Genomic DNA, 8,069 nt, shown 5'->3' on the forward strand with positions numbered 1-8,069 from the left:
GCCAATCATGACCGAGAAAAATTAGTATCGAGCCCGCCATCAATATTGACGCTTGGTGCTATGACACAAGTATTATTCTGTTAATTTCTCGAGCCCCTCGCTAATGTGGCTAACTGCCATCACCAACTGCCGGTAGGTAGTGGTAGTTACATGCCAATCCTCCCAGTTGCAGCGAGAATTCCTGTTTGTTTATCGCGACATCTTCTGACTTGCTGGATTTGACATAGCGTTGTCGGTAAAGTTCAACCTGTCCTCGCGGTATGCCATCGTTTCTTGCACCAGTGTAATGAGCCAAGCCAAGTCCGACGTTGCGTGGGCGCACAGATCGGTAAAACGACTACCTAAATGCGCGAAATTGTTAAACTACCTTGCAAGCTCAGCGTTTTTGACAGAGAGACTGATAAAAAAAAGAAAGCGTTCCCCGCATGCCACCACAAAAGAGAGCCTGTTAAAACAGTCATTCATCCGGCCGAGACGGCTATTCTGTGGCGTCATTTTACGTAGCGATTTGGGAGGCGACTGCTGCGAGAAGTTCGATGCAAGAACTGTCGCGGCTGCCGTGAGAATAGACGCTATCTTATTGTTCGCTGCTAACATTTTACCAGAACAAAAACGAGGTATCACTTTCACCTGTAAGGCGAAGCATCGATTGCCGTGGCAAATTAGTGAACACCTAGCTATACGAAGTAAGGATACTAGCTTTATTGGTCGTATAAACTCGTAAACATAGGCATACTAACTAAGTTAACGAGCATGGTGTCACGCGCACACAGCAAACACGAACACATCTCACTCGATGACCGCAGAAACTCGCTGAGAAAACGCTGGAGTGAAGAAGCGCGTTAGCAGCAGCGACGGAATTGACCTTCGTGCTGTGTCTCGCATCAGCGCTGCTAAAACAGCGCTGCTAAACAACTAAGCTGCTAAAACACAGCGGCGGCGGTCTCCGTAGCCATCGCAGATGGCTTTGAAGATGCATTTGCCTGGGAGGGTGCACGCGACCGTCCATGCCGCCCATAGTAGAATGCGCCCCCCTCCCTACCCTGCACCCAGAGCCTTGCTCGCAACGCAAGACGGCGCGCTTCCTAGCTTTCGTGCGCGAGACTCAGACGCGATCACCGGCTCACCCTCGCTCGCTTTCACTCGCAGCGCACGGCGCTCGGCGACTGTGTTATCGTCCTTGGACTTCATTTATTTATTTATTTATTTATTTATTTATTTATTTATTTATTTATTTAAGTACCTCGAGATACCCTGTTCCAGGGTTTTACATGAGGCATAATTAAGCGTACATAGAAGCAATTCAACAGCGGGAAAGAAACCCAAATTACAAAAATGCAAAATAACTATGAATAAAAATTGCAAACGAGTAGCAAATACAATGCATCAAGCCGTAAAATAAATACATGTAGACATGTGTAATATTTAAAAAAATTAAATTATGGGGTTTTACGTGCCAAAATCACTTTCTGATTATGAGGCACGCCATAGTGGAGGACTCCGGAAATTTCGACCACCTGGGGTTCTTTAACGTGCACCTAAATCTAAGTACGCGGGTGTTTTCACATTTCACCCCCATCTAAATGCGGCCGCCGTGGCCGCGATTCGATCCCGCGACCTTGTGCTCAGCAGCCTAACACCATATCCACTGAGCAACCACGGCGGGTTGTGTAATATTTCGCGCATTAAGAAAACGTTTGTTCACTTGACATGTACATATAAAAATTTCTATGCAGCGCGTCACAACATCGAAAAAGCGAGTAAGGCATAACAATATTTCTTGATTAATGAAGGGAAAATGAGACATCCACCAAATCGTAGCAATTGCTGCAAACTTATACGCGTTCCTCAAAAGAAAAGCCTCGCATTGCAAGAAAAATTCGTCCTGGCCCAGGACTCGAACCCGGGACCACCACCTGTCCGGGGCAGCCACTTCGCCATCTGAGCTAACCAGGCTTTTTTTTCATGGTATTTATTACAGTAGCAACCAACCCGACATTTACCAGCTGTGCATAGTCAGAGAATGGAGAGCACAATAAAAGTAACACAGAGAAAATGCATCGTTCTTATTGTGGGTAGGAATGTTGGTTTCACTTTAGAAGGGTGGTAAGGATAGACACCTCGCCAAAATGGGATACCAGTCCGGTTGTGTATCGAGTCCATCATAAACCTGTTTTAGGTGTAGTGTCATTTGGAAGAAATGTACCCATGTAGGTACAACCGTTTCGGCGTTTCGGTCCATCATTCGCGTTTTCTACAAACTGTGTATTCCGATGAGAAAAACATATCGAAAGGTGCACTATTATGAGAGGTCGCCAGCAGGTATCGCACAGTATGAGCGTTAATATCAAAGTCATTTTTAAAGTCTGTTGGGGGACATACCAAAATAGTATGGCGTCGGTGCAGCTAACAAAGCAATGTTCAATCGTCTATGGCACGCCACAAAGGCGACAGTTATGAGAAGAGACAAAGATACCCTTTTTCTGTAGCCATGTTTTTACCGGTATGGTTTCACTATGAAGTTTATAAAATAATGTTTTGCAGCAAGGGGATATATACATTTTACGAATTGGCTTTAGTACATCGTGACCTGGCCATTGAATGTATAGTGATCGGTAAAATGGAGGCGGTAATAGCATGGACAATAAATCTTTGTATAACGTTTTACGCGACACAGAGTACAAGTATTCAGTGTAAAACCGAAATGTCAGGAAACGATCCCCCGAGTAAACTTCTTGCATGAACCCCCACAAGCATAAACGCGAAGAAAAATTGGAAGGAACAATTAAATCAGGTAACGCATTAACAAGTGCGACTTGCATGAATGACCGAATTATAGGATGCGAAGTATCGCGAAAAAAGAAGAAACTGGACACCATTTGCCGCACATAAAGATGTACTTAGCCCATCCCACCTTCACAAACAGGCCTAAAAATATTTCCTCGCCTCATGAGCTCAAATGTTGAAGACCATACGGAGGTTGCAAAGATTCGCTGAAAGCATTGAATGTATAACCTGGCACAATGAATAACTTGCAATACATAGCAAATGTTTGTTGCCAAGAATTTACTGCAGGCTTCGGCTTTCCCAAACATAGATAGTCGTTGTGGAACGAATGTCTAGGCGTAACTTTGCAGGGCCAAAACCCGTTCTTTCCCATGGTGTGCGCTTCATTTATATGCGTCTAGCGGCACTCCAAGATACCTTGGCGGGACACCGGTCCACCTAACGCCTACTAACTGTTCCGGTGTGAGCCAAACTATAAGCCTAAACTTTTTGAGGAGTTCATTCGTACTCCTGACACGCTGCCAAGTTCCTCTATTGTCGATACTACCTTTTCAACCTGGACTTATCCGTGCAGAAGAACGCTTAATCATCTGCATAAGCTAAGACTTATACTTCATTACCCAGTATATTGAAGCCATGGATCTAACTCGACTGAATTACGCTTAAGCATAGTGGTTCCAGGTAAAGGGCGAATAATAATGGGGACATCGGGCATCCTTGTTTTACTGAAGAGCAAATGGAAACGGATTCAGAGAGTTGGCCATTAATAACTAAACGAATAGTACAACAGGTGTAGCAAAGCTTAACGCCTTTAAGCACAACGGAGCCATCATTGGCATGCTCCAGAAGAGAAAATAAATAGGAGTGACTCACACGATCAAAAGCTTTAGCAAGGCTCACCTGGAGCATTGCAAGCTGCTCAGTGTAACCGTAACAGTATTGAAGAAGTATACGGGTCATATGCATGTTGGTTTAAATGGAACGGCCGCTAATCCCACACGTCTCATGGCAACCAATAAGAATGGACATCGCAAATTGCAATCTATTCGATAAAACTTTAGCAAAAATTTTATAATCCACGTTTGACAATGTGATTGGTCGGCAGTTTTCAACACAACGCAGTTTTTCCTTATCTGAACTCTTGGGAATTAAAACTGTGTGGGTTTTGCAAAAAGATTGCAGAATGGCGTGTACCTCTAAACTTTTAATTTCCAACAATATAGGAGTGACAATTGATTTGAAAGCTTTGGCCCTGATGGACTTTCACGTGAATCTGAGCTAACCGGGCGGCTAACAAATGTCAGGGCGTAGTCAAATTTATCGATAACTCGAAGCAAAGACAAGAGCTTGACGTAATAGTTCTGCGAAAACCCACAAAGACGAATTTTTCTTCATTTGTGAGGCTTTTCTTTCGAGGAACCCGTATGGCTTTCCTTTGTAGCAATGCTATGATTGGGTGGATATCTCAATTTCCCTTTATTAATTACTTCCCTCCACCTTGCAGATTTCTGCAGAACTATTACATCAAACTGAGCGAAATGACACTTCTACAGCAGGGGACACTTCATCTGTTCCTGATAAATTGGCGGACCAAGATCAACAAATTGTTGCTATGATCAGCTCTCTGGTGAGTGCTATTCGTGTTCTTCTGGGCAAGCTACAGACACCAACAGCTCGAAGTGCATTGCAAGTGCTGGATGCCATCACTCCGGTTCTGGCGAGCCTTCAGAAGTCCAGTGCTTGACAACTTCTACTGTAGAACCATGGTTCATCGACAACAACAACGATCGTTCCGGGGGGATGTGAGAAGTGCCTCCATATTCCAATGGAATGCGAGAGGCCATGAGGTCACGTATTTCGGATTTTCGACAGTTCGTATTTGAAAACCATTTTCCTATACTGGTCATCTGTGAACCGAACTTAGCCTCCATAAGACTGTCGGAATATGAATCTTTTGTTTCAAACACATGTGTCCGTAGTAGTAAGGTTCTGGTTTACATTCGCAAAGACCTTACGTATTTTTCCCAACACGTAGCGCCACACGACGGTAACCAATACGTCTGTGTTACTGTGAAAAAGAAGAAGCTGTCCTTTACTCTTATTGGCGTCTACCTTTCCCCAACAAGTCAGTTTGATAGAAAAAGACTGGAAGATACTATGGCTGCTACTCCCAGGCCTTGGATAATAACAGGGGACTTCAACGCTCACCACCATATATGGGGAAGCTCCAGGATAAATTCGAGGGGCAGGTCACTAATATCCTTTGCATCAGGCCACAACCTGTATCTTCTAAATGACGGAAGCCCGTCATTTCTGCGAGGAACTACGTACAGCAGCTGCCTTGACATGACTTTGCTGTCACGTTGCCTGACTTTCAGCGTGCAGTGGTTCAATGATATCGAAACACACGGAAGTGATCATATTCTGACCTATGTGAGAATCGACGGACTAGACGCCGCGTTACCGGTTATCTCTCGCCAAATCGACTGCTCAGTCTTTCAAGATCGCGTAGAAGACACATGCAAGGCACATATTGCACGCAGATTAGAAGACATAATTGCAGACGCTATGCAAGCTTGTACACGCTGCTTCCCACATCCATCAAAGCGTACAGAGAATGACATTGAATTGGAAAGGCTTCGTGCACTACGTCGCCGAGCTGAAAGGAGGTACAGGCGCACGAAGTCAATTCTTGACCTCAGAGAAGCTCGGCGCATGCAAAAGAAGATCAAACACCAAATGGATAAGCTAGCGGATCAAAGATGGAAATGTTTTTGCGACTCACTAGACCCCCGCAAGCCATTGTCCCGTGTGTGGCGTACCCTACGGGGTCTTTGCTCAAGTCCCCAGCAACCCGCCATGGTTGCTCAGTGGCTATGGTGTTGGGCTGCTGAGCACGAGGTCGCGGGATCGAATCCCGGCCACGGCGGCCGCATTTCGATGGAGGCGAAATGCGAAAACACCCGTGTGCCTAGATGTAGGTGCACGTTAAAGAACCCCAGGTGGTCTAAATTCCCTGAGTCCTCCAATACGGCGTGCCTCATAATCAGAAAGTGGTTTTGGCATGTAAAAAAAAAGTCCCCAGCATCGACACCCATTCAACGCCCTTGCTCTCTATCAAAACCACCGTGAGATAAACTTCGCAGAGGAATTTTGTGTGAACGTCGCCGGCGGCACAGTTTTAGTCCCTGACATGGCTCTAGGCAACATCCCCGGCCCACGAGATGCAAGTATGGACGCTCCATTCTCTATGGAAGAGTTAGAAGCTGCTATGGCGCTATGCAGGTGTTCGTCTTCACCAGGGCCCGATGGCATAACATATGCTGCTTTGCGCCACCTAGGCAGAGAAGCACGAAGAGAACTCCTCAGCCTTTTTAATAGTTCATGGCAAGATGGTGTCGTCTTACCGGAATGGAAACGCAGCCGCCTGGCGCCGTTTCTAAAAGCAGGAAAGTCAACGCTCGAACTGGCATCCTATCGGCCTATAGCTCTTGCCAGCTGCGTCGGGAAGCTCAAGGAACGTATGATCCTCATGCGTCTCGAATGGTACCTTGAACACCACAGAATTTACCCTGATTCTATGGCGGGATTTCCACGTGGTCGTTCATCGATTGACAGTGTCATCGATCTAGTATCATCTGTGGAACAACAAACATCTCGGAAGCGATTATCAGTAGCACTCTTTCTTGATGTGAAAGGCGCTTACGACAACGTTTCCCATCAAACCATTCTCGACGCACTTTTGACAATTGAACTAGCTGGGCGAGTATATCGATGGGTCAGTAACTACTTGACACAAAGGTCCTTGTTCTTACGTACGGAAGATGGTCCGACTACCAACCACTACACATGCCGAGGCGTTCCCCAAGGCGGTGTTCTAAGCCCTATTCTTTTTAACCTCGCGCTTCTTGGGCTGGCCGAATCCCTACCGGAAACAGTGAGTGTTTCAATCTACGCCGACGACATCTGCATCTGGACATCAGCGGTCACTCGCCTACAGGTTCGCGCACGGCTACAGAAAGCAGCAGCACAGGCATCTGACTACCTTCACGCACAAGGCCTTACCATCTCAAAAAAAAGTGTGCGTTAATCGCTTTTACGCGAAAAGCGATGACTCCTTATCCACTATGCATCAATGGTCAGCCTATCTCCTACAAGAGAAATCACCGGTTTTTGGGCGCCATTGTAGACCGGGACCTCACTTGGAGTCCTCATGTTGCCCACTTAAAGAAGAAGCTCCCATCTATTGTTCACGTCTTCAAGTTCATCGCCGGCAAAACATGGGGATCGTCAGTGGGCTCCATGCTACAGTTATATCAAGCACTGTTCATCGGATACCTACGCTATAGCTTCCCCGTGCTTGCTAAAACGTGCAAGTCAAATCTTCGAGAACTTCAGAACGTGCAGGCAAAGGCACTACGTGTTTGCCTAGGCCTTCCGCGCAGCGCCTCAACAGCTGGAACCATTATAATGGCTCAAGACCATCCGATCACGACTTACATAAGCACGGAAACGCTTAGAGCCCATGTTCGTCATGTTTCACGGATGCAGTCAAGCTCTCTTGCGTGCCTGCCAGAACGACGACCACAGGCGTCCTTCTACAAAAAGGTCAGCATCCATCGTACCTCCTTACCACCGGGTTTCACACCCTCTGCACGTTCAATCTCAGCTTTGTGGTGTTTAAAACAACCTCAAGTGCGTCTTACGGTTCCAGGGATAAAAAAGAAGTTCTACCTGCTTACCTTGGCCTTGAAGCAAGCAGCTCTGGATTGTTTGCACACTTTCTACTTTGATCGAGTACACATATATACGGATGGCTCTTCCACTTAGACCAGCTCCACCAGCGCAGTGGTTATACCATCATGATTCCTAAGCATCGAATTTAAGATTTCTCAATTGACAACATCTACTGGTTCGGATCTTGTTGCCCTCCGAGGTGCCGTTGATTATATTAATAACCAACCGGCAAATCGGTGGGCTATATTCTGCGATACGAAGGCGGCCTTACAATGTCTTCTGGCATCTCTTCGTCGGGGGTCATGCGAACAACTCGTGTCGGAGATACGAGAAATGCACCATCACATGATCGCGAAAGGACATGACGTCGTGTTTCAGTGGCTGCCTGGTCATTGCGGTATCTCCGGCAACGACCTCGCTTACGAAGCTGCTAGAAAAGCACACGAAGGAGCAACCCTTGTTTCAATACCTTCATCGCGGACCGACGCAGCCCAACACTTAGGCAAGCTAGCGCACTCTTTGACATTGGAGAAGTGGCACACACC

Source organism: Dermacentor albipictus, unplaced genomic scaffold, assembly GCF_038994185.2.
Source record: "Dermacentor albipictus isolate Rhodes 1998 colony unplaced genomic scaffold, USDA_Dalb.pri_finalv2 scaffold_21, whole genome shotgun sequence".
Classification (NCBI taxonomy): Eukaryota; Metazoa; Arthropoda; class Arachnida; order Ixodida; family Ixodidae; genus Dermacentor; species Dermacentor albipictus.